The following is a 23,856-nucleotide window of genomic DNA, read 5'->3' on the forward strand; positions in this document are numbered from 1 at the left end:
CACAGATGAAATAGATCCAGGGAAGTTCTGTACTGGATGAAAGAACATTCTTCCCTACTACCTGAATGTTGCCTGCAGGAGGACCAACCACCCAAAGACTCCTTTGCTCCTTCAAATGAGAGTCTTTATTTGTGACATGCAGAGGATGCATCTATGCTACCCTCTGGATAGCACCATTCGCAAGCCCATAGGAGATGTGTTCATATATGTTGTGATCACAAACACATGCTTTGGAGTCTGAGAGACTTGCATACCTGCTAGCTTGTGACTCTAGAGTGTTCCTCAACTGATCTGGACCCCATTTTCCTCATGTGCATAGTGGAAAGACTGTCCTGCAGGGATAAGATTGTTGTAATTTAATGAGATAATATACATCAAATGCACGGCCCAGGGCCTGGGATATGGAAACACTAAATAAATGAGTTGTCATCGTCATCATCGTCATCATCATCTCATCCAATCCAAATAGTGTCCTGGCCTTAGCTGTCCAAGCAGGCGACCACACACCGCAAGAAGGATATCAAACACTTTATGCTCTTGAATCTGTACTTTTGACAAGTCGGGGACAGCTGACTGTAGTGCTCCTGGGTGGTCTGCAGAAACACTGAGGCTGCACATGGTAAGAAGGGAAGTGTGGTGAGACTTGGGTAAACTGGAAGCCAGAGACCTAACGTTAGTCCTGGCTCACATCTAACTCCCTGTGTGAGCCTGACCAGTTGACTTGATCACACTAGGCTTTGGTTTCCTTATTTAAAGAACAAAAACGAAGAACAAGAGACTATGAACCACATTACCACTTCCTAGACCAATAAGCCTGGTAAGCATCACTAGTGAATCTCAGAACTCTTTGCTGCTGAGCATGGCTGGGACTCAGAATTGATCTCAATAGAGATGTGGAGATTTAACCAAACGAGGAACTCATACCAGGAGCAGGTCGGGGAGAAATTTTGGGTGGTCTAAGAAAACCTCAAGGAACCCAATACCATACTCCCTAGGCAGAAGAGCCCTGGTGCATAAGAGGTACCCATTCATTGACTGTGCTCTGAGACCCTAATTTTTTTTTTTAATTCCATGTTGAGCTCATTATTCACACTTACACACATACACCTATATTCTCTATCTCCTGCTCGACAACCAGCAATCACACACACACACACACACACACACACACACACACACCCTAAGATGTACATATATATGTGTGAACACGTAATATACACCTGTGTATCTTTGTATCCTGCTCTGCCACTTCTGCCCTAATCACGTCATCTCTTTAGGCCTCATGTACACAGATACATTTATTACTTTTGGTAATTCTAAGTCTATACCGTTTATCCTCAAGCTCATTTTGTAAGATATTAGCTCCATTTTACAGATGAGGAGACTGAGGTCGGGAAAAGTTCAACAGCAGCACAGAAGAGCTGGAATCCAAACAAGGTCTTGTGATTCCCAGCTCTAAGCCCTATGTACACAGCCTCTAACATGTTACCGTGGCTCCAAGGTGCCCTCCGCAGGGCTCCCCATCCCTCTGTCTCCAGAAGCCCTCCATACCCACAATCTCCCAGCACTAGTCTTTCCCAAATCTCTCATCCAGGTCCTGGCGGCCTCTGGCATTTCCCAAGCACACAGTTCACCAAACGGGGCTATTTCTTCTTTATTATCTACACAACTATTCTTAATTATCTCTCCTCCAACCCAAAGTACTTATTTCTTATTTATGGGTGTAAATATAAAGCCAGCAGGGCTCATATTTCACAGGGAGTCATTCCAACGGCATCTAGAGCCTTCCAAATTTAAGGAGCAGGAGAGCTGATTCTCTGCCCGTTTCATTACAAAGGGGTTTTCCATAAATATTAGAATTTGAATTCCACCCAAGTAATGCATTAATAGATGCTAAACCATTAATAATTTCTGTACTTTTTCATAAATGGGCAAAGTCCAATAAATAAACTATATCTCTTTCACAGCAGAGCAGGGTTAACAAGTACCAAGGAGATTTCAAAGACAAACTACTGGTAGGGACTGCCAGGAGGTAAGATTCATAATGAAACCACAAATTCTGGAGACCCATTTTTTTACTGTCCGCCACGGCAAGTATCTAAAATTAAACGCTAAGCAGAAATCCATCCTGGAATCTGACACACAGCAGTTTAGGTAAACAATCTCCAAAATTAAAAACAGATTCTGGATAATAAATAAGTCCGTGTGTGGATCTCTCTGATAACAGATACCTCACCCTGATAAATGAAAGGCGCTGGCCCTACCGAGCCTTTCTAAATTAGGCCAGATGATTCACCTAAAATATTTCATCTTGTGTCGCCTGTCTTAATGAACGGCAGTAATGGATAGCTTCTTACCGGTTACTGCATCAGGGCCAAAGGCCTCCAAGCTAATTATACTGAAGGCCTGGGGAAGGCAGCCCATCTGGAAGGGGCCAGCGGACAGGAGGGATTTCACCATGATACTCATTTACCAGGTCCCATGACCCAGGTCTGCTAGTTTCACTTGCTACTGCCCTAGAATTCTAAAAGGCGATCAGAATCATAGACGCCAGACAGCAAAGGTCAACACTGCAGGAGGCAGAAAAAGGGAGTCCAAGCTCCACCATTCCCAGCTGTGTGAACTGGGACAAACCCCTGGACACCTTTGGGCCTCACTTTCCCCATCTGTAAAGTGGGGATGATAAATGCCTGCCTAGCCTACCTGCTGGGGCTGTGGTGAGGACCAACAAGAAAGTGCACAGAGATGCACTCTGTAACCCCCCAAACAATCTTCTGTTATTACTGTTTGAACTAATCAAGTTCCGTCATTAATTTGCCCAAATGTATTGAGCACGCTGTATGAGCCAGGTGCTAGGGATGCCTCAGTGACCAGAGAGACAAGACCCAGCCCTCGTGGGGCTGGATTCTGGGGATGGCAGGTGCGCAACCTCGTGCAAAAAGTGGGCTGTAAAGGGGAGGAGAGGGTGGCGGAGAAAAATCGAGCAGCAGAGGCAGCCGTGGTGAGCCTGGGCAGGGAGCAGAGTGGCTGTTTTTGACAGGGAAGGCCTCACTGAGGACACAACTTTTAAGGAAAGCCCCTAAGGAGGAAAGAGAGGGAGACTCAGAGATACCGGCAGAGAAAGAGAAGAAACCTAAGGGAAAACACCTCCAAGTAGTGTCTGAGGAGTGGCAAGGACTGGACACAGCTGTTTCTGCAGAGGGACCAGGGGCAGAGGGGATGCTGGGGCAAAGGTCTGGTGGTTCAGGGGTGAGCTTGCCTGGGACCCCTGGAGGATGTCGGCCTTTGGAAAGATTTTAGCAGGGGAATAACTGGGTCTAACGTAGCATTTGAGTGGGAGCACTCTGGAGCTGCTGTGCTGGGAATGATAAACAAATACCACACTACTCTCTTACGTTACTATTATTACTGTTACGGCAAGCATTTGTTCTGATCCAAAGGGCATCCTGATGGCAGGGGGGGAGATGGGAAGGGGGCTAAGGGGGAGGTCTACATGCTCACAACAACGAAGCATAGAGAGGACTGCAGTGGGTGGACCACAGGGAGACAAGAGCTGGGGACAAGTGAGCCCCAAGTAGAAGGGAGCCTGGGGAGTGGCCTCCTGCAGCCAGGCCTGCCCGCTTCTCCGGCCAGGTTGTGGAGAGCTTTAGTGGGGAAGAAGGGCAGTGGGAGGAAACAAGAAAACGGACTTCTCCCCCATCCCATGCCTTTGCTGCAGTCAGTCAAGCAACATGAAGCCCTACACTTTCGAAGCCTGGAGCCTGAATCTTTATTACAAATGAAAACAAAATTTTCTTTTACAGAAAGAGGAGCTTTGTTGAAGGCCACGGACCACATTTTATCAGCATCTGGTGATGGCACAAGTGGCGAACACAACATCATAAGAGAAGCCATCTTGCCTCCTGCTTCGGAACAGAAAATGACGCCGGGGTCATTCCATTAGCGATCGCAGCTGCTTCTAAATGAAACACAGAGAACCTGAAGCCGACTAATGAAAGCAACCGGCGATCCTCACCGACGCTAATGCTGAACGTATCTTTAAACCTCGCTCCTTCACCAGCTCCGAGCCGCATCACAGTTCAAAAAAGTATTATACATGTTAATTCCTGTGTGAAGGAAATTATGACTCAGCATTCTTTCCTTTTCTGATTTCTGGTGACGCGGCATTTGTTGTGCAGCTGGACTGTGTAATGCTCCCTTCCAAGGAGCAGGCAAGTCCAGTGGCAACATGGTCAAAGCTTGTTCTTCTACAAAATGTCCACAAAGAACTGGGATATGCATAGATGCGCGCACGTAGAACCACATCTGGAAAGGCTCTGAAGTGGAGACGAGGATGGGGTAGGGCAAAGGTGTCCTGTTTTCAGGCCAGTTAGTGGCACTTCAGCTCACTAAACCGAACCCATCATGCCTAGCACCTTTGCAACTTTTGCTATGCTTGTGTACCACTGCTATTCATATTTACTTCTTGTGGCTCTAACTTGGTAGTTCTCACTGCCTGGGGACAATCACATCCCCCAGGGAATATCTGACAATGTCTGGAGACATTTCTTTTTTTAATTTATTTTATTTATTTTTGGCTGCATTGGGTCTTCGCTGCTGCGTGCAGGCTTTCTCTAGTTGCAGAGAGCGGGGGCTACTCTTCGTTGAGGTGCATGGGCTTCTCATTGTTGTGGCTTCTCTTGTTGCAGAGCATGGGCTCCAGGCACGTGGGCCTCAGTAGTTGTGGCGCACGGGCTGAGTTGCTCCGCGGCATGTGGGATCTTCCCAGACCAGGGCTCAAACCCGTGTCTCCTGCATTGGCAGGCGGATTCTTAACCACTGTGCCGCCAGGGAAGCCCTGGAGACATTTTTTGACTGTCACAACCTGGAGGGAGGCGGCGCAACTGGCTTCTACTGGATGGAGGCCAGGTATGCTGCTAAATATCCTACAATGCACAGGACAGCCACCCACAGCAAACAAAAGAATTATCTTGTCAAGTTATCATTAGTGCCAAGGTTGAGAAATCTTGCTCTAAGTTGACTCATTTCCCCCTATATTTATGTTAAAAAGGGGATTATATCTATAAAGGAAAGGCCAAGATCACCTACAATGAATAGAAAGTGTCCAGAGTCATAAGTGCAAATTATTCAAAAAACATACCCAATGAAAACAAAATAATATTACATTTTAGTTAGATATAGTAGCCTGCTCTCTTTGTTTAAAAAACAAAAGACATATTTACCTCCAAACTGAGACTTTCTCCTTATTATGGTCAAAACGACAGAAAGAGAATTGAAAGGGAATACCTTTTCCTTATGTGATTGATGATGCATCCATGTACCTCCCCAAATCATCTTGGGTACCACCAGCAGAAGGTGATATTGGCAGAGCTGATCTGTCAGTCTTCTCAGCGCCAAAACACGGGTATGGTTGTGGCTATTTACTGATGAGGAATCCCGAAGGGACAAAAGCAATGAGAAGCCAGAGTTATTTGCATTACGCATCTCTTGGGAAGCTGGTTATGGCAAGATGGCGATGCTTGGCTTAAAGGCAGGAAAGCACCACTCAGAGATTTATAGTGGAGGGAGGTCCCTTCCAACATCTGAGGTGAGACTGAGCGATGAAAGCCTTTCCAGATGGCTTTGTGTGTGCAAATCAAAGAAAATACGGCTGATTCCTTAGGCACTGTTTTATGACCCATATTCAATACTACTCTCGCGCCATGAGAAAAGTATCCTATGGTCACATAAGCTACCTAGAGCAGCTGGCTGAACAAAACCTGAAGGTTTTCTTACTGCCAAACTTCTCTGAGCCCTTAATACGATAACGAGCACTGCAAATGCCTATCCCCCTCCCCTAGGACAAAGGAGATGCAACATTTCTCAAACTTATCAAGACACAGGTTGCTGTGGGTTTTTTTCTTGTGGAACATCTAGTCACCCCCTGGTATTCCAGGGAGCACAGCTTGAATAACTTAGTCCTAGAGGAAAAAGAATATTTCCTTTTCATCAAAGAATATGAGTGTTTTGAAAAATTACTGTTGTAAAATTACCCATACCTCAGAAAGAAAGCAGAAACCATATTTTATTGATGATTTAATCACTGGTGTCTGCTAAATAGGCACTCAAGATACATTCATTCCAATGCATGACACGCACTCCTCATTAACCTTCAGAATAACTGGCTCTAGAAATGATTAAGATCTATGGATCCAAACAACCATATACCTTGGTTCTGTAGCCCCGGCGGGGTGGGGGGAAAGGATGCTCCAGATTGAAAACACTATCTAAAAAACATCTCGCTCAACTCCTATTTGAGACAACAGCCCTTCTGCCGTGTCAGCTCCATCATTCAGCCTCTGCATACCCCAAGCAATGACCAGGTTTGGTTTTCTTTGGTTTTCCATCTTCCCTCACCATTGTGTCAAAAACTCTTTTCAGAACCTCTTCCAGCTTTACTGCACCTTTCCTTGGCGGGTCTTTGCCTGCCCAGCATGCATTCACCTTTTTTCTGGGAAGAGCACCTTGGTGTTCCCCAGGGAACCTCACCACCCCAGACTACCCACCACTGAGTTCTGCAGTGCTGACTCCACCCCGGCTCCAGGAAGGCACCTAAACGGGCCTGGCCAACCAGAGCGTCATAGCCCCAGACCGCGGAGACTGGTTCAGGATAGATAAGGGACCCCGATCAAGGCCCTTAAGACCCAACTTGGGGGTGTGATGGAAGAGATGGTAAAAGGGGCTCTCTTTTTCCACTAAGGTAGCTGGGAAGATAACACAGAAGTCCTGGGGGGTTAGCGGCCTTCTCGCCTCCTTGAGGGGAAGGCCCGAGAGTCACCAGGCAGGAAAGCAACACCCTGAGGTGGAGGGAGAAAGACCACTTGTGTGCACTGTTGGGCCATGGAGCCAGCCATGCCCAACAGATACCGCCCTTTTCAGATACATGCACTAATAAATTTCCTTTTATTTACATTAACTTACACTGAGATTCTGATTAAAACTTGCAATATGCTGGACGCCATGGTTGGTATCTCTAAAACTCCCTCTTGTTTACTTTCTCTCCATTTGTTAACATGCCTTCTTTTCCTGCTCTCTTCCTTTCCCATTTTGCATTTTTCCTTGGAATTCTCCCTCAAAGTCAGAAAAAAATGTTTCTGCTAACCCCTTGTGTCCGGCCCCCTCCAACATGGTGTCCATTCTCAAGAGACCACCGTCAAACCTCTCCCCATTTGGGGGGACAGGTAGTTCAGCCACAGATAACTGTTTGCACAGAGTTTATATATCCAGGCTGTTGTTGTATTCGTACAAAAAAATTAGAAAATAATCTTTATCCTCACCACAATAATGCACCAGGGCTCCCAAGACTTGGACTTGAAAACTAACACATTTATTTATGGACTGAGGTTTATTAAGAATGACGTTTGGGCAGAGGGTGAGGAAGAGCCTACCACCTTGTGTTCTTGAGCCCTCCTCTCAAACCGGGGCCTGAAAAGGCAAAATGTGGCAGAGCTCCTGCTGACGCCGAGTTGCAAAATGCATCCCCAGGAGTTGAAAATCCTTCAGCATGGCCCACGACGGGCTGTGTGGCTGGCACATCAAGTGAGCCCCTTGCCCGGCTGTGAGATGCGCTCATCTAACCTCGGGTCGGTACATTCCCTTGATCCCCCAAACAGGGACACGGACAGAAGGGACACACAGCACACGGCTGCTCAGACTGCATGACGAGGTGGCCTTCCCACCCTTGTCCTATGACCAGCCACAGGGCTGCTCCTCCAGGCAGGCTTGGCAGGGCTTCCCCGCCCCTGCTGGGAGGAAAGTGGCAGAGAAGTTGACAGCTCCGTGGCCTTGACTGTTCCTTCCCGGCCCGCAGACGAGGCCGCTGCCAGGGCAGCTCAGCCCACAGCCACGCACCTGTCCCTTCCTCCTTCTCCAGCTTCTGGCTTGGATCTCATTTCTGCGACACACGGATCCCCCAGGAAATCCAGGCAGCCTTCTCCCAGCAGCGAGCCCTTCTCTACCCGCCAGCACTTCCTGTCCCCTTGCTGCACTCGGATGAGCTCAGCGAGAACCCGCGTTACATCATGAAGCTGCTGAAACAAAGGCCTGCCATTTAATACGCCTGGACTTGACGTTTTCAACGACCTCATGGCGCACGGTCAGTGCTCAACCAGGTGCAGCTCGCTGCCCTGGCCCAGCACCGCCCAGCCTGCCCCCTGCGTCAGGAGCAGCAGGGCGGGGAGGAGAGAAAACAGGGGAAACAGCAATGCTTTTGGCCAATATGCATATACACGTGTATACACACACGTGCACACACACAGATAACCATAATGCATCCACATATACAAACAGACATATACGCATCATACACACACTGTATTTTCAAGTATGTAACTTCTAACCATAAATGAGAGCTAATCTGGAAACCATAAAAATGCTTTAGGGACACATGCATACATACAACTCTATTTCTATACATGATTAAACAAACTAACTAATGTCAATTGTACCTTTGAAATCCAACAAAGCCACATCATTAACTGCACTTAAGCATTCGTTTATAATTTTCTTACACTTAAGGATCACCAATGTGGGGCTATACAATTTCCGAAGCTAAGCTGGCAGTATTCTCTGCAGTAACTGTTTCTCAGGTTAGTCCTCTGACCAGAGAAGAGTACATGATATTTGGAGGTGGACATGAGAGTGAAACAGCCCCAAGTTCAGCCATAGACCAAGCACAAAGAGAACAATCCCTTTCATGATTTCTCGGTTCTGAGGAAGAGAAATAGCAGAGATTTCTTTTGTAGGACACTGGGGTGCTGAGAGGACGAGAGACCAAGCGGGGCAGTGGAAGGGGTGAGGAAAATGCCATTTACATGTCTGGCTCCCTTTTTCCGCCTCCGTCTAGAACAGGCAGAGGAATTTGCTTCTCTATTTCTTCTTCCTGGGATCAGCTCTCCTCCTTCGCCCCCAAATGGGTCCTAGCTGCCACGCCCTCTGTCCACGACCAGCCCTGGGCAGCCCTGTTGTGAGTGGCAGCTGGAAGGCTGCTTTCTCAGTGCAGGCAATGGGGAAGGCGTGAACAAGAGAGAAGTTACTTCCCATCAACAAATATTTTGAGTTTCTTGCTGCTGAAACTGGATGGCAGACCCCATGGAGAAGTTAAGAGGGCCGTATTCAGCAGCGAAGACTGCTGTTCTCTGCCAGGTGGGAGAAGCTAATGTGACAAGCTCTTGACCCGGCAGTGCACTTTAGGGACAGGTCAGACACGAGACTCTTTACCACCATGTCCATATTCTAAAAACCTAACTGAAATGGATGAGCAGAGAATTTGTACACTTTAAAAGGCAAGAATATCTTTAACTGTCCTCCAACCTCCAACCTTTCATCCTATCGTAAGTCCTACTAACGCTGCCCTATGGAATTTTCAACCTAATGCTCTAGTCTCATAATTGGCCATGAAAAATTCATGTGAATAAATTCATAAAAATTGTCCATAAAAAATTCAGTGAGTCGAACGCAAAACATAAACAAAGAGCTCCATTTTACTGAGCGTGGGCTGTGTGTCCATGTCTGCACCAACAATCTCACATGTATTATCTCACTTGATTCTCAAAACCACAACCTATAAAGTATGTGCTATTTTAGACCCTTTACAGTGAAGGAATCCAGGGCAGGGCAGGAAAGGTCAGGTAACATACCCTAGGGCACCTAGCACATAAGTAGTAGAGCTCTTATCTTGTGCTCTGTTTCCCAGGATATAAAAAATCCAAAGTGGGCTGAAAACAGAACAGTATCCAACTACTTTTCTAGAAAGTTTACCTGGCAGAAGGGAGCCCACCCAGCTGCTGATAGCATTCCCTCTCAATCCCTTAGGATATGCGTTCTCTGTTAAAAGCAGTGGCTGCCCAGGAGAAAAGCAATGGATTTCCCCAATTTACACTGTACACCCCAAGTGTTCGATCTCTACACATTCCATAAGAAATTTAGGGCATGGCCCCTGCCCTCCAGGTTACCTGTGCAGAAACAATGAATACAAATGAAATTTAACACGAGGAACACCCATGCTCAGGTATATAGCACAGACTCTGTCTGCTTCAGGAGGCCCAGAAGAAAGAGACCAAGGGGCCACCTACCTTATCACCAGGGTGAATAGTTAAGAATGGCTTTGAAATCTGGAAAATCCAGGGTTCAAAGCCAATTGTGCCATCTCCCAGCTGTGTGATCTTGGGCAAGTTTGTTAACCTCTCTGAGCCTCTGTCTTAACTGAAAATGGGTGTTACACCACCCACGTGACACAGTTGTCAGGAGAAGACGATTAAATAATATTTATTAAACGTTCAGCCTGGTGTCAAGCCTGTGTGAAGCACTCATGATTAGTGGTATCATTATCATCTTCAGAATCACCACTAACTCAGAACACCAGCCACAAAGAGCCACTTAAAGGGAATTGGGATCATCACTTCATATTCTTAGAGAGACAGAAAGACACACAGCAAGGCAGTAAATGAGAAACCAAGGAAGAGGTTCTAAATTAGGCAGTTTGAAATTTTAATTTGGTTCCTCTCCCCTTAGTTGTTCCTGCCACAGCTTGAGCTGCTGAATGGTACAGACTGGACGGGCTAAATGCTTCTGCGTGTCGAAAACTGACCCAGGAGTGTCCACGGGTGGACTCCCACATTCCCCACATCTAGAATTGTTCACCACAACCCCCAAGCTCTCCCCTATCTTTAAGTGGAAGCCAATTTGCAGAAGAGGAGCACAGCCCAGCGGAGACAGCGTAAGATGCAGAGTCAAGCCCTGTCTCTATTTAAATCCCTACTGGTCCCTGTGGGCTGTGTGACCTTGAGTGAGATATTTACCCTTACTGAGTCCCAGTTTTCTCATCGGCAAATCAGAAAGATGAACACCTTCCTCACAAGGCTGCTGGAAAGACTGAAAGATAATATATGCAAGGGGTCTGGAACAATGCCTGTTCCATAGCAGGTGCTCGGTGATGGAAACTGCTAGAATTATGCCCACGCCTGTTCTGTGTCTGTAGGCTCTCTCTCCTTTCCTGTGCTGAATGAAGTAAAGCAAGTCCCATAAGAGATAACTCAAGAGGATTTAAATGCCTACTCCCTTTTGGAGACCTCTGTCAAAATCTAGTTCAAAGCCACACCTTGGTGAGTCCTATGTAACCATTCCTGTATGAATAACAAGGGAGCACCTAGAGCCACTGAGCCTGGAACCACCTTTAGCTGGCTTCATGGAACCTAGTCGTAGGAGATGCTTCTCTTCACTAACTGAAACTGCCAATTTAGAGGAACCAAGCCTAAGAATTGCGGGATACTGGGCACTCAAGATAGGAGGGGGAATCCACACCACCCCCATAACTCAACAATGACCTAGTTTATCCAGACTCTGAGGACCCAAAGGATGTGAGGAACCCATGTGGAGTCACCCTGCAGGTCAATGGAGGATCTTAGGATGGTCAACCATATCCCTTGTCAGATACTCTGGGAGATACAATGTGAGAGAGAATCACCCCCTGACAAGCGAAGAAAGAAGAAAGCAATCTGCTCAAGCTGACTCAGCCTGCTGTCTGTCAGGAATGCCCCGAGGAATTCTGATCCACCCCAAAGATGTTCTGTTTGTTGAGAGCCTTCAACAAAGGCATTAACACCCTAAGGAGGGGAGATCAGCTCACTGCCCCCCACCAACTAGGAGTGACGTGGACTGGCCCAAGGTGCTGGATATTTGGGGTGATTTGAAGTTCACCTGTAGCAAAAAAAGGGGGCTCATATGGAAGAAGACAAACACCAAAGGCCAACTTCATCAACATCCCAACTGTGTATAAGGCAAATTCATGCTCCCAAACCTTTACTGCTGTGTGCTGGTCACGCCCCCTATACGTGTGGGAAAGGAGCTAGTGAATAATGATCTTTGTGTTGCTTCCTATTACTCACTTCCTAAAAGGCTCAAGAGCCTGGGAATAGTACTGTCTAGTCAAAGCCAAAGAAGCCATTCCAGTAGAGGAGTAACTACAGTATCTGAAAACGTGGCATCAATATAGGGTATTTCAATAGATGAAACTGAAACAGGAAAAAGATTCTGCTGACAAAAAAAAAAAAAAGGTTCCAAGAGCCATGTGTGCTCACAGTGATACTCCACAGTGTCTTGCAAGGTACCTGGCACACAGCAGAGTTCAATAGATATTGATGAATGAATGATACAATCCAGAAAATATATCTTGTTTGACAGATGAATAAACTTAAATGACTAAACAGTGAGCCAGCACACACACACAAAAGACCTGCTGAGATCAAGACAGTGTTTTGTTCAAAAAGTGAAAGTAAAACAATCACAGCAAATTTTTAAATTTAGACTCCCAAAGTGAACCATTTTAATAAACAGACAATTTCTAAGAATTTGTCCATTTCTTCCAGGTTGTCCATTTTATTGGCATAGAGTTGTCTGTAGTAATCTCTTATGATACTTTGTATTTCTGCAGTGTCAATTGTTACTTGTCCTTTTTCATTTCTAATTCTGTTGATTTGAGTCTTCTCCCTTTTTTTCTTGATGAGTCTGGCTAATGTTTTATCAATTTTGTTTATCTTCTCAAAGAACCAGCTTTTAGTTTTATTGAGCTTTGCTATTGTTTCCTTCATTTCTTTCTGATCTGATCTTTATGATTTCTTTCCTTCTGCTAACTTTGGGGTTTTTTTTGTTCTCTTAAAAAAAAAACCAGACAACTTCTATAACTTGCAACTTTGGAACTTGCTAACATGTATAACCAGCCATAAATGTCCTTGAAGTTTGTGATTAGAACATTAAATTGTGCTTCCAACTTTTGTGAACCCACAGTTTAAAACCTGCGAGGGGAGAGTGATGAACTCATGGATTGTGTTGCTTACTTGGTACCAATGGGTTAATATCAGACACAGTATTGACTAGGTTCACACTGGTTGCTAAGCAACATTGCTTCCTTCTCCCAATGGTCTGACAGAGAGGATAAAAAAAAGGGCAGAAAATGAGAAATGTTGGAAAAATAGGAAAGTGAAATTCAAAGGATCATAAGGTACAAGTTGTAGGAAGAGTAAAAGGGGAAATAATTCTTGCAGGATGTACTAAGACATCAGCTGCTTTATGACATCACAAGAGTAACACGTTGAGCCACCAGCTCCAAAGACAGAGAAGGGAGTAGAAGATGAATGTCCCCCGACCCCAGCACAGTTCTGCTCATATTCAGTTCATGCTTAGACAGAAACGCATAGGGTCCACGGATGACAGCAAGCTGACCTGCGTGACAGACCATTATAGCCCAAACATTAAAAAAAAAGTCTATCAAGTCCAGAAGGCACAACCAAACCTTCCCCATTATAATTCATCCTCCCAGTCCTTCAAGGAACTTTTGTGCCCCTCACATCTGAAAGGCCTCCAGTAAGTGATTCATACATTCAACAACATTGACTGAACGCTCGCTACGTGCCAGGCACTGGGCTGGGAACTGGAGGAGGAGTGACGGAGCCCTTGCCCTTGACTGATCACTCACCACTGAGCTTGGGTCCCCTCGATCACCATCCCGGTGTTCCATTCTTCTCAGGACTTTACCATAGAGCAACTTTAGAACCTCACAGAATGACCTAAGAGGTGTTATAGGACAGACCCCACCCAACCCCACCCCGGGTCAGCTGCAGGACAGGCCTACAAGGCTGCTGAACTGTTTCCTGCCTGAAATCTCCAGGATGATTCTAAAAGAAATTACCCAGAGAGAGGCAGCATATTAGCCCATGAATGTCCATTTTCATAAATGAGTTCCCTACACTGGAAGCTGTCATATGCTGTGTCCTGCAGGAACACAGATACTGGACAGGTCAGTTTTGACACTGGGGAGAGGCTCAGGAAACGGTTGCCGTAGGTGCTAGCTGGCATTCGGAAAATGGGAAGGAAGAAGAATCAGAGGGTCCTGGAGGCAAGCGAGGAAAGGAGGAGTCCTGGAAAACCAAAAGACAGGGGAGACACCAAAAGGGAGATAAAGAAACTTTTATCAGCAGGGGCTTTGAAGCTGGTCCCCTGCTGACTTGCACCATTGGGTAATTTACCCAGCCTATCCCAGAATGAGTTTCCTCATCTGCAGAATAGAAAAAACACTTAGCTTGTAGTGTTGGGAGAATTAAAAGTATTATCTTTATAATTCTCCAAAGAAGACATACAGATGGCCAAGAGGCACATGAAAAGATGGTCATCATCGCTAATTATTAGAGAAATGTAAATCAAAACTACCACCTCACACAGGTCAAAATGGCCATCTACAAATAATAAATGCTGGAGAGGGTGTGGAGAAAAGAGAGCCCTCTTACTCTTTTGGTGGGAATGTAAATGGGTGTAGACATTATAGATAACAGTATGGCGGTCCCTCAAAAAACTAAAAATAGAGTTACCATATGATCCAGCAATCCCACTCCTAGGCATATATCTGGAGAAAACTCTCATTCGAAAAGATACATGCACCCCTATGTTCATAACAGCACTATTTACAATAGCCAAGACATGGAAATAACCTTGATGTCCATTGACAGATGAACGGATAAAGATGTGGTATACACACACACACACACACACACACACACACAATGGAATATTACTCAGCCATATAAAAGAATGAAATGATGCCATATGCAACAACATGGATGGACCTAGAGATTATCATACTAAGCGAAGTAAGTCAGAAAGAGAAAGACAAATACCATATGATATCACTTATATGCGGAATATAAAATACGACACAAGTGAACATATCTACAAAAAAGAAACAGACTCACAGTCATAGAGAACAGACGTGCGGTTGCCAAGGGGGAAGGGGGGTGGGGAGGGAAGGATTGGGAGTTTGAGGTTAGCAGATGCAGACTAGTATATATAGGATGGATAAACAGCAAGGTCCTACTCTATAGCATAGTGAACTATATTAAATATCCTGTGATAAACCATAATGGAAAAGAAAATGAAGAAGAATATGTATAACTGAGTCACTGTGTTGTACAGCAGAAATTAACACAACATTGTAAAACAACTATACTTCAATAAAAATTTTTTTTAAGTGTTATCTTTAAAACAATCGCATGGTGCCTGGCACACACTAAATGCTCAATAAACTGTAAGCAATGTTATGATCATATATGGAACCACTTTACACTGTAAAACACTAGTTTTAACCATTAATTATTATGTATAGCTGTGTCTAAGATTGGTCCTAGTTAATTGCCAACCTCATTCCTCTAAGCCAGTGTTTCCCTAATTTCACGTGTGTACTAGTCCCATAATTTCTGCTCTATCCAAGTGCTACCTTTTGTAATAATAGTATTGGTAAAACCACAATAATAGTAACAATAAGAAAAATAATAACAAAAACAGCAGCAACAATAACCACGACAAATATTCCTGGAGTATTTATCACATGCCTGGCACGATTCTAAGAGCTTTAAAGTACTAATTCCTCTGATTCTTACAACAACTCTAGGAGGTAGATACTATTATTAATGCCATTTTACAGAGAAGCAAACTGAGGCATGGAAAGGCTAAAGTCATTTGGCCAAAAAGTGGCAGATCACAAATTCAAATCCAGACAGTCTGCCCCAGAGCCCACACCTAACTCATATGAATACAGCCTCTCTCATCTCTGTATGCCTGCATTTACTTTATTTTTTAAAAATTGATTAAAATGTTTTTAAAACATTATACTACTATATAATAATATCTGTGAAATTCTGGGTTTAATATTTTAATTATAATTTTTCTCATATAAATAATAATTACAAGGTTATTTAAATAAGAAATTTCCATGTACTACCTAAAATCCTCAATGAAACAAACATTAGAAAAATACTGCTCTAGTCACCTGGGAATTTCTTCTACCTCAAGCCAAAAAAACCCCACCATGGACCAATACTAACAATTCACTGGTAGTCACGTACCTCAATACCCATTCTCTAAGTCCTCCCTGGTAACAGAGCCTGGATTTTTCTCTGGCCTGTGGCTGCCACAATGAAAGAGTATATTTCAGCTACCTCTAGCTCAGTGATTAAATTCTGGCCAATGAGAATTAAAGGACTGTGTTATGTGGGACTTCACGGAAGTTTCCTTAAAAGAGAATGAACCTGTCCTTTACTCCTTCTCCCCCTTGCTTCTGGAATGAGCACATGATGACAAGGGCACAGCTGCCACCTTGAATCATGAGAAAATACACTGAGAACATCAGAACCCCAAAGAGAAGGAACCAGGGGTCCTCATGACCACGAAACTATCACAGCCCTGCACTACCCCCACCTCCAAACTTTTTACTTGAGAGAGAAATAAATCTCTACAGTGTGAAGCCACTGTGGATCAAGCCTTTCTATTGCATTCAGCTGCACCTCATCCTAATGAATACACCATCCATCTCTTACTCTGGCAACCCCTGCCCCTCAACCATGAAACTTCCAAAAAATTTCACCCCGAGAATCTGTCCCCTGAGTATTCAAGGAACTAAGCAAATCCTGAGGCAAAAAGTGCTGCCATTTATGTGTTCACTATGAACCACTCTGTTCTAAATGCTTTCTATACAAGAGTATTTAATCCCGCCAACAAACCTACATGATAGGGACCGCTGTAACCTCATTTATACGGATGAGGAAACGGGCACAGAGAGCTGTAAGTACCATGCCCAAGGTCATGGAACGAGTAAGTGGCAGAGCCAGAACTCAAACCCAACAGTCTGACCCCAAAGAATGAGTTTTCAACCCTAATGCTCTCTCCCTGGAATCAAAGGGGCATCACACACTGGACTCTCAGGGGAGCTGGCTTCTAAGTGGCTCCAACTTCTTCCCCGTCATGGACCACAGGTCAACTCCTATGAAAACTGAAATGACTTTGGCCTCTCGAGAAATCATCCTGGAGCCCCTTGTTACTGACTTACTTTGTAGGTGAAAGAAATATTCAAAAATAGGTCCAAAAGGAATCTCCAGAAATTCTCTGCCTTGTGCCCCTCAGGAACTGCACCGGGCTCCCCAGATGCCCCGGACAGAGCAGGGTGTGTGCCCTCCGCCCCTTCCATGGCCACCACAGAGTTAATTCGTATTTCCAAGGCCTGGCACATGTTCAGTCAAAAACCTGGCTGAGTGCCTGTTGTTTACTGAAGCTGGGGGAGAAGCATCTGCAACATTACGAAAAGCATATTGTAAAAGGCAACACATGCAAATTAAACCTCTTGAGCTATGAGTACATTGCTGGGAAAATTTATAACTCATTTAACAAAACCTGAAGTAAATACATAGCTTGGCTCCCAGGGAAAACAAAATATTTCCCACAATTCTCTCCTCTTAAAAAAAAAAAAAAAGAACCTTCAAGCCAGACAGCTCTACCAAGTAGAAAGTATAAATAGCAGCTGTGGTGGTAAGCAAAACCCACTTTGGATTGCGGGCTATTTAATACCCACGTGGGCAGTGCCACACCCTCTGCTCTGGGATCTATTTGCCAACATCCAGGCCTAGAACATCTCCATAATAATCCATGATTGTGCTCACCCAACACAGCTCTACTGGGCATCTTCTATTCACTAATTCATTCAACAAGTATCTATTGAGTGTCTACCCAAGAGGCAGGGTAATATAGTGATTACGAACACACGCTCTGGGGCCCTGCTGCCCGGCCCTGCAGCCCAGGCTCCGCCACTCACTAGCTGTATGACCTTGGGCTTTGGTGTCAACCCTCTGTGCCTCAGTCTCCTCATCTGTAAAATAGGAATTACAATAAGATCCACATCCTGGGGTCACTGACAAAACTGAATGGGTGAATACATATCAAGTGCTTAGAACAATGCCTGGCAAATGGTCATCTTTTACTAAATATTAGCTCCTTGTTATCTACTAGCTGGCATTATGGGCCAGCCACTCCGTGAGGTACACAGGACACCATATCAAACAAGGTAGATGAGGCCCTCTCTCATGGAGCTTATGTTCTCCTAGAGGCCTGGGGGTAGAGAGACAATACACATGAAGACATATGAATCAACAACACTTCTTAAGATAGTAACAGGTGCTCTGAAGACAGCAGAACAGAGGAATAAAATAGAGATGATTGCCAAGTAGGAGTGGGGGCCATTTTGGTTATGGTCATCAAAGAAAGTCTCTCTGAGGCAGTGACACAGGAGCTCAGACCCACATGGTAAGAAGTTACCAACTAAACAAAGAATGTTCTACACCAAAGGAGTAACTTGAATATTCTAAAACTAAAGAAAGAGTTTGTTCTCCTTGAGCAACAGCACAAGGCCTGCAGTGCTGGCATGTCCAGAATGGGGAGAGGCCCGGGAGTTGAGGTGGGAGATTCGGCTGGACCAAGTCACACCGAGCCTTGTAGACCACGGAAGGACTGGGGATTTTATACCAAGGGCAACAGGCCACCACCAGAGGGATTGGGGGAAGAGAGCGTGACTCGATCTGATGGACAATTTAAAAGCCCACTCCAGCTGCCACGCGGTGAATGGATCACGGGGACGCAGGCAGGGAAGGGGAAAGGGCAGAGAGGAAGCTGCTACGGTTGTCCCAGCAAGACGGGATGCGTCCCTGGGCGTGAGCCAGGTGCTGCTGGAGGAGACTCAGGAAGTAGTTTAGGAGTGCAGCTGATAGGATAGGTTGGATGTGGAGGTGAAGGAAAGAAAGAAATTAAGAACGACTCCTAGGGCTTCCCTGGTGGCACAGCGGTTGAGAGTCCGCCTGCCAATGCGGGGGACATGGGTTCGTGCCCCGGTCCAGGAAGATCCCACATACCGCGGAGTGGCTAAGCCCGTGAGCCATGGCCACTGAGCCTGCGCGTCCAGAGCCTGTGCTCCGCAACGGGAGAGGCCACAGCGGTGAGAGGCCCGCATATCGCAAAAATAAATAAGTAAATAAAACCGCAAAAAAGAATGACTCCTAGTTTGGGAGGCCTGGTTTACTCCTCAGCCTGTGATGAATGCTGAGCAGACACGGCTTCCATTTGCAAGAGAGCTTTAAAGAGAGTTGGTCAGAGCAGCCTAATACACACGAAATAGAACCAAGGGAAAATGGGGTAGCGGTACCTAAGTGCACGGTTTATAGTCCAAGGTTCAAAGAAAGGAGAGAACACCATTTCAAGGAAGGCCACAGAATATGGGGCACCACACCTGGCCCTGAGAACACAGTCACTGGCATTCCATGAAGACAGGGTCACATGAGCACACGTGGAAGAGGAAGGTCCAACATGGGCCACTCCAAAGAAGTAGGGCCAATCACCGAATAGAAATGATGGCATCCATCCAACTCACTATCAATTTTCTGGAAACTCTCCTAGAGGAAAAGTGGCGATGGAGGTATGACCTCATTCCCATTTGGTCACCCTCGTTTCCATTGTTTGGGAAGGATCAGGAAGTCCTTGGAAAAAACTGTCAACATATGGACACTCAGGTATGTAGGGCAGTGGCTTAGAGTCCAGGGCCTTCAGTCAAGGAGCCCTGGGTTCAAGTCCAAACTTGAACACTTATTGGCCCTTAGTGACCCTGGACAAGTCACTCATCTTCTCTAATCCTCAGCGCCTATAAAATGGAACAATAATATTATCACCATGTAGAATTAAGGGAAGTAACACTCCTAAAGGACTTAGCACACTGCCTGACATGAGACAAAAGTTCTCAGCAATTGTTATTTAAAGAAATCATTGTTCCCTGCACAGAATCCTGCAAATATTCTATCATAGCTTGACCATACTTGATGACTATTGCCCATTTAAGCATCTCTATTCCTCATTAGTTTGTAAAATATACAAGTGAACCAGTCTTGGGTTGCTCACCTTTACTACCAGCAGCTAACAAGATGCCGAGTATTAATAGTAGTAAATACTGTAATTATTATTTATGGGAGTCAATATTTACTAAACTCTATGTGCCCAGCATGACACCAAGCACTTTGCAGGCATTAAATCACAGGAAAGGTATAGGAGGGTGAGAAGAGCACGAATACTTCATTTTCAATCTCTGCTCCATTGTTTACTACCTGTCTGACCTTTAGCTTAAGCTTTCTACAACTCAGTGTCCGCATCTGCAAAATGAGGGAAAAGCAGCACTAACCTCACTGAGTCGCTGTAATGATTAAATGCATTAACAAACGGGAAGCTCTTGGAACAGGCCTGGGCCTAAGTAAAGGCTATGAAAGTGTTAACTATGATTACGATTACCAGTCACAACCACCCTACGAGGCAGGTGCTGCTGTCATTCCCATTTTGCAAACAAAAGCCCAAAGAAGTTCAACAAACTCCCCATGGACATACTCTCCAGAAACCAGATGCCTAACAAGTATGTTTTGGAGGAATAATGAGCAACAGGCTTTGCTGGTTAGCTCGTCCCGTGAAAGCTTTGGCCCTGAACATCAGTGAGTTACAGGCAGCAGCATGCTTCACAAGGTGTGTCATCAGCCTCGCTGGCACGGCAGCCTCAGGGGACAGTTCAGTGGAACGCAGGACACACTCGTGGATAAAGAGGATGCTGGACCTTTAAGAGAAATGAACAGAAGACAGAAGAAGAAAACCTGGGGACAGCGGTATACCACAGATAAAAGAAGAGGTCGAATCGACCCTTTTAAAAATGGAAAATCTGTTGTTCATAATTCCGCCAACATCTACACGGCAGGGACTGCCCAAACCACATGCCAAGGCCTGGCAGGACGGCTCAGAACCAAGAGGTAAATTAGGCTCCACCACGTGACTTAAACCAAGCACAATGTGACTACACATTTTGATACTCTAAATCCAGGTTGCTTTCAGCTAGAGAACCCTTCCTTCTGGGGGCAGGTGGCCTTTCTACCCCACCCCTTGGGGCATCTTTGCCACCCCCGTACTCCTGCTGCTGCCATCACTCTGCTTCTTAATCCAGGGACCTTCATGCTTCAGAGGGTGAGGGCACAAAGCTCGCCTGTCTTGCAGATCATTACGACGGTCAGGTTTCCTTGCATCGTGGAAAAAAGACAGCCGTGGTATATGAGAACCACATACAGCTTAAGCCATTGGGGCAACAGTGTCACATAAACCTGAATGTGAATCCCAGCTCTGTCACTCATTTGCTGCAGGGCCTTAGGCAAGTTACTAAAGTTGTTTAACGGAGCTGAGCCTTGGGTGCCTCATCACTAAAACGGGATGAAAAATAGTACCTACCACAGGGCCTTGGAAAATGAATGGGGTAGTGCATGCAAAACCCAGCGCCTGGGAGGTAGGTACTGATAAAGCTTAGGAGCTGTTGCTGTTTTGACGGTGAACTCATTTCATCCTGAAAGGACTTACTCTCAGTGCAGTATTAATTTCCTCAGGGTGAGGAGGGATGAATCAGCAGACCACAGAGGATTTTTAGGGCAATGGAAATATTCTCTATGACGCTATAGTGATGGATACATGGCATCACACATTTATCCAAACCCACAATGTACAACACCAAGAATGAATCCTCATGTTAACTATGGAGTTTGGGTGATTATGAGGTGTCAGTGTAGGTTATCAGCGGTAACAAATGGACCACTCTGGTGGGGGATGGAGGTCATGTGGGAACAGGGAGTACATGGGCAGTCTCTGTACCATCCTCTCCATTTTGCTGTGAACCTACAACTGCTCTAAAGAAAAACCTAAGTCTTAAAAAAAAAAATTCCCGAGGGTAACACATAGGCCAGAGGAGCTCAATACAACCTCTTAACAAGAATTTCTGGAAATTCTGCTCCAGCCCCACCCCATGCATGCTGCAGACGGCAGCAGTGGAGGTTTGGGGATGATCCTGGCACAGGGGAACTTCTTCACTCCTGACAATTCTTCTAAGAATAAAGGCAGAAGATGACTGCTTCTGACGTACTGCTCCAGGCCCCTCTCCAATCTCTCCTGGATTTGGACATCACTCAGGCCCATCAGAACCCTGAGACTGCTGTCTGCCGACTGACAACAGAAAGAGAAATTTAGAGGTGTGAGTGAAATGACAGAGCTGTCACGGCTGCCTCTAAAACGACTCTTTTCTTAAAGAAAGGAAAGATAACAGAAAGAAAAAAAAAAAAACCCCAGACAGCTGCGATACCCTGTCACAGTTGCTGGCGGAGGTTTCTTCAAAATGGCTTCGGATGAATTTCAAAAAACTGAGAAGGGCAAAATAGTTACTCCCCATTTTAATCCTTGTATGTGTAGGATAGCATTTGGGGGACAAATCCCCTTCTCTGCAGGGAATTCTATTCAATACTCTGTAATGACCTATATGGGAACAGAATCTAAGTAGGAGTGGATATATGTGTATGTATAACTGACTCACTTTGCTGTACAGCAGAAACTAACACAACATTGTAAATCAACTATACTCCAATTAAAAAAATAATTAAAAAAGAAAAAAATCTCCATCTTTGGACCCAATATAAGAAAATGTCAGCTAAATATTTTTACTTGGATAATGGGAGCAATTTTCTTACCCTTTAAAAAATATTTGTTAACAAACAGAAAACGCTCAAATCCCAGACTCCAGGGTCTCCTTCCTTTCACTGAGACCAGCTCATGACCTTAGCTCCTAATTCTTAGGTGGACTTTTGGTCAATGAATGCCACACTAGTCACTGTGATCACCAGCCCTGGCTTCTGTGATCCAACACATCAAAGTCACGTTTGTTACACGTTCAGACAACAGCCTGGGCGAGATGCCCAAGTCCCAGATCTCCCTTCCCCTTCCTTGTCATCCAATACTTCCGCCACTGTTAGTAGTTTAAAATGTCTTGTTTCTTTCTTTGACATCCAAAACATGAAAAACTTGACCGTTGCAGGGGGTGGGGGGTGGCGCTTTTCTCAAAAACACAAACCACCCTAGACTGAAAGGCACAGGCTGAGTCTACATCCAGCATCCCTGCAGCAACAGAGAAGTCACTGGCCAAGGAGATCACGTTTCAAAGGCTCCCATTTTTCTCAGTTTTCTGAAAGCCCTAACTTTACAATAACCATGAGAATAAACAGATTCCCAATCTCACCACAGGTCAAACACAGCCCAGAAAGGAATGTCTTTATTAAGATAATGCCTTGGAAAAACCAATAATTCTAATAGCAACTAAAAAAAAACAAACAAAAAAACACAGATCATAATAGATGGAAGGAAACTGCACTTTGAGTATTTTTCCAAGAGTACGAGAGAGTCAAGCAGACCAGCATAAGAAACCCCATCCCTGCTTGTAAAACGCTCCAGGAGAACCACAAACCTACATTGGACTGCTGATTGATGTAACGCTTGGATCAGAAATACACTGCATGAAATACAATTTCCAGAGAGGAAAAGGAAGTCCTTGATGAGCCTGGTGAAAGAGTGATAAAAGCTTCACTCAAGGCTTGCACTTTAGTATCAGATTGTGGGAAACTTTCGTTGAAACAACCCAACCGAGTCCATTAGCCATCCGTCGGCAAGCACTACATAAACCCTTAACACCTCGCCTAAGAGAAGGCCCCATAATCACCCTGATTCCTGCTGGGAGGAGAGGGAAGGCAAAGCAGCAGATGGAGAGGCTGCCTAAAGCCATCCCAAGGACAAAAGACATTCTTCTTGGATGGGGAGAGCAAGGGAAGAAGACAACATCCACAGGAAGAAGGAAACAGACCAACATGAATTTCTTCTCTCTCCACCAGCATCTCCACGATCGCAATACTGACTTCGGGGTCACTGAGAAACCCTGACTGTGGAAGAGAGGAATGGAAACCGTGCTGGGGCAAGAGTAGGGAGACTGGGTCCTGCTTTTGGCCCTTAGGTCTGTGTGACAGGCATTATTCATGCCCTCAGCTCTCGACCTAGGACAACAACTTCTGCCTTTCCCACCTTTGGGGGTTATTCAAAATAGCCAAAATAGCAATGGCAATGAAACTG

General features: G+C 45.2%; 1 protein-coding gene across 2 annotated transcripts in view; it reads right to left on the bottom strand.

Moving 5' to 3' along the window:
• The window catches only part of LRMDA (leucine rich melanocyte differentiation associated), a 1,082,484-nt gene that overhangs the window by 538,371 nt on the left and 520,257 nt on the right, over positions 1-23,856 (bottom strand). The gene's annotated exons all lie outside the window — the stretch shown is intronic.

This window comes from Neophocaena asiaeorientalis, unplaced genomic scaffold (assembly GCF_003031525.2).
Source record: "Neophocaena asiaeorientalis asiaeorientalis breed wild unplaced genomic scaffold, Neophocaena_asiaeorientalis_V1.1 scaffold484, whole genome shotgun sequence".
Taxonomy (NCBI): Eukaryota; Metazoa; Chordata; class Mammalia; order Artiodactyla; family Phocoenidae; genus Neophocaena; species Neophocaena asiaeorientalis.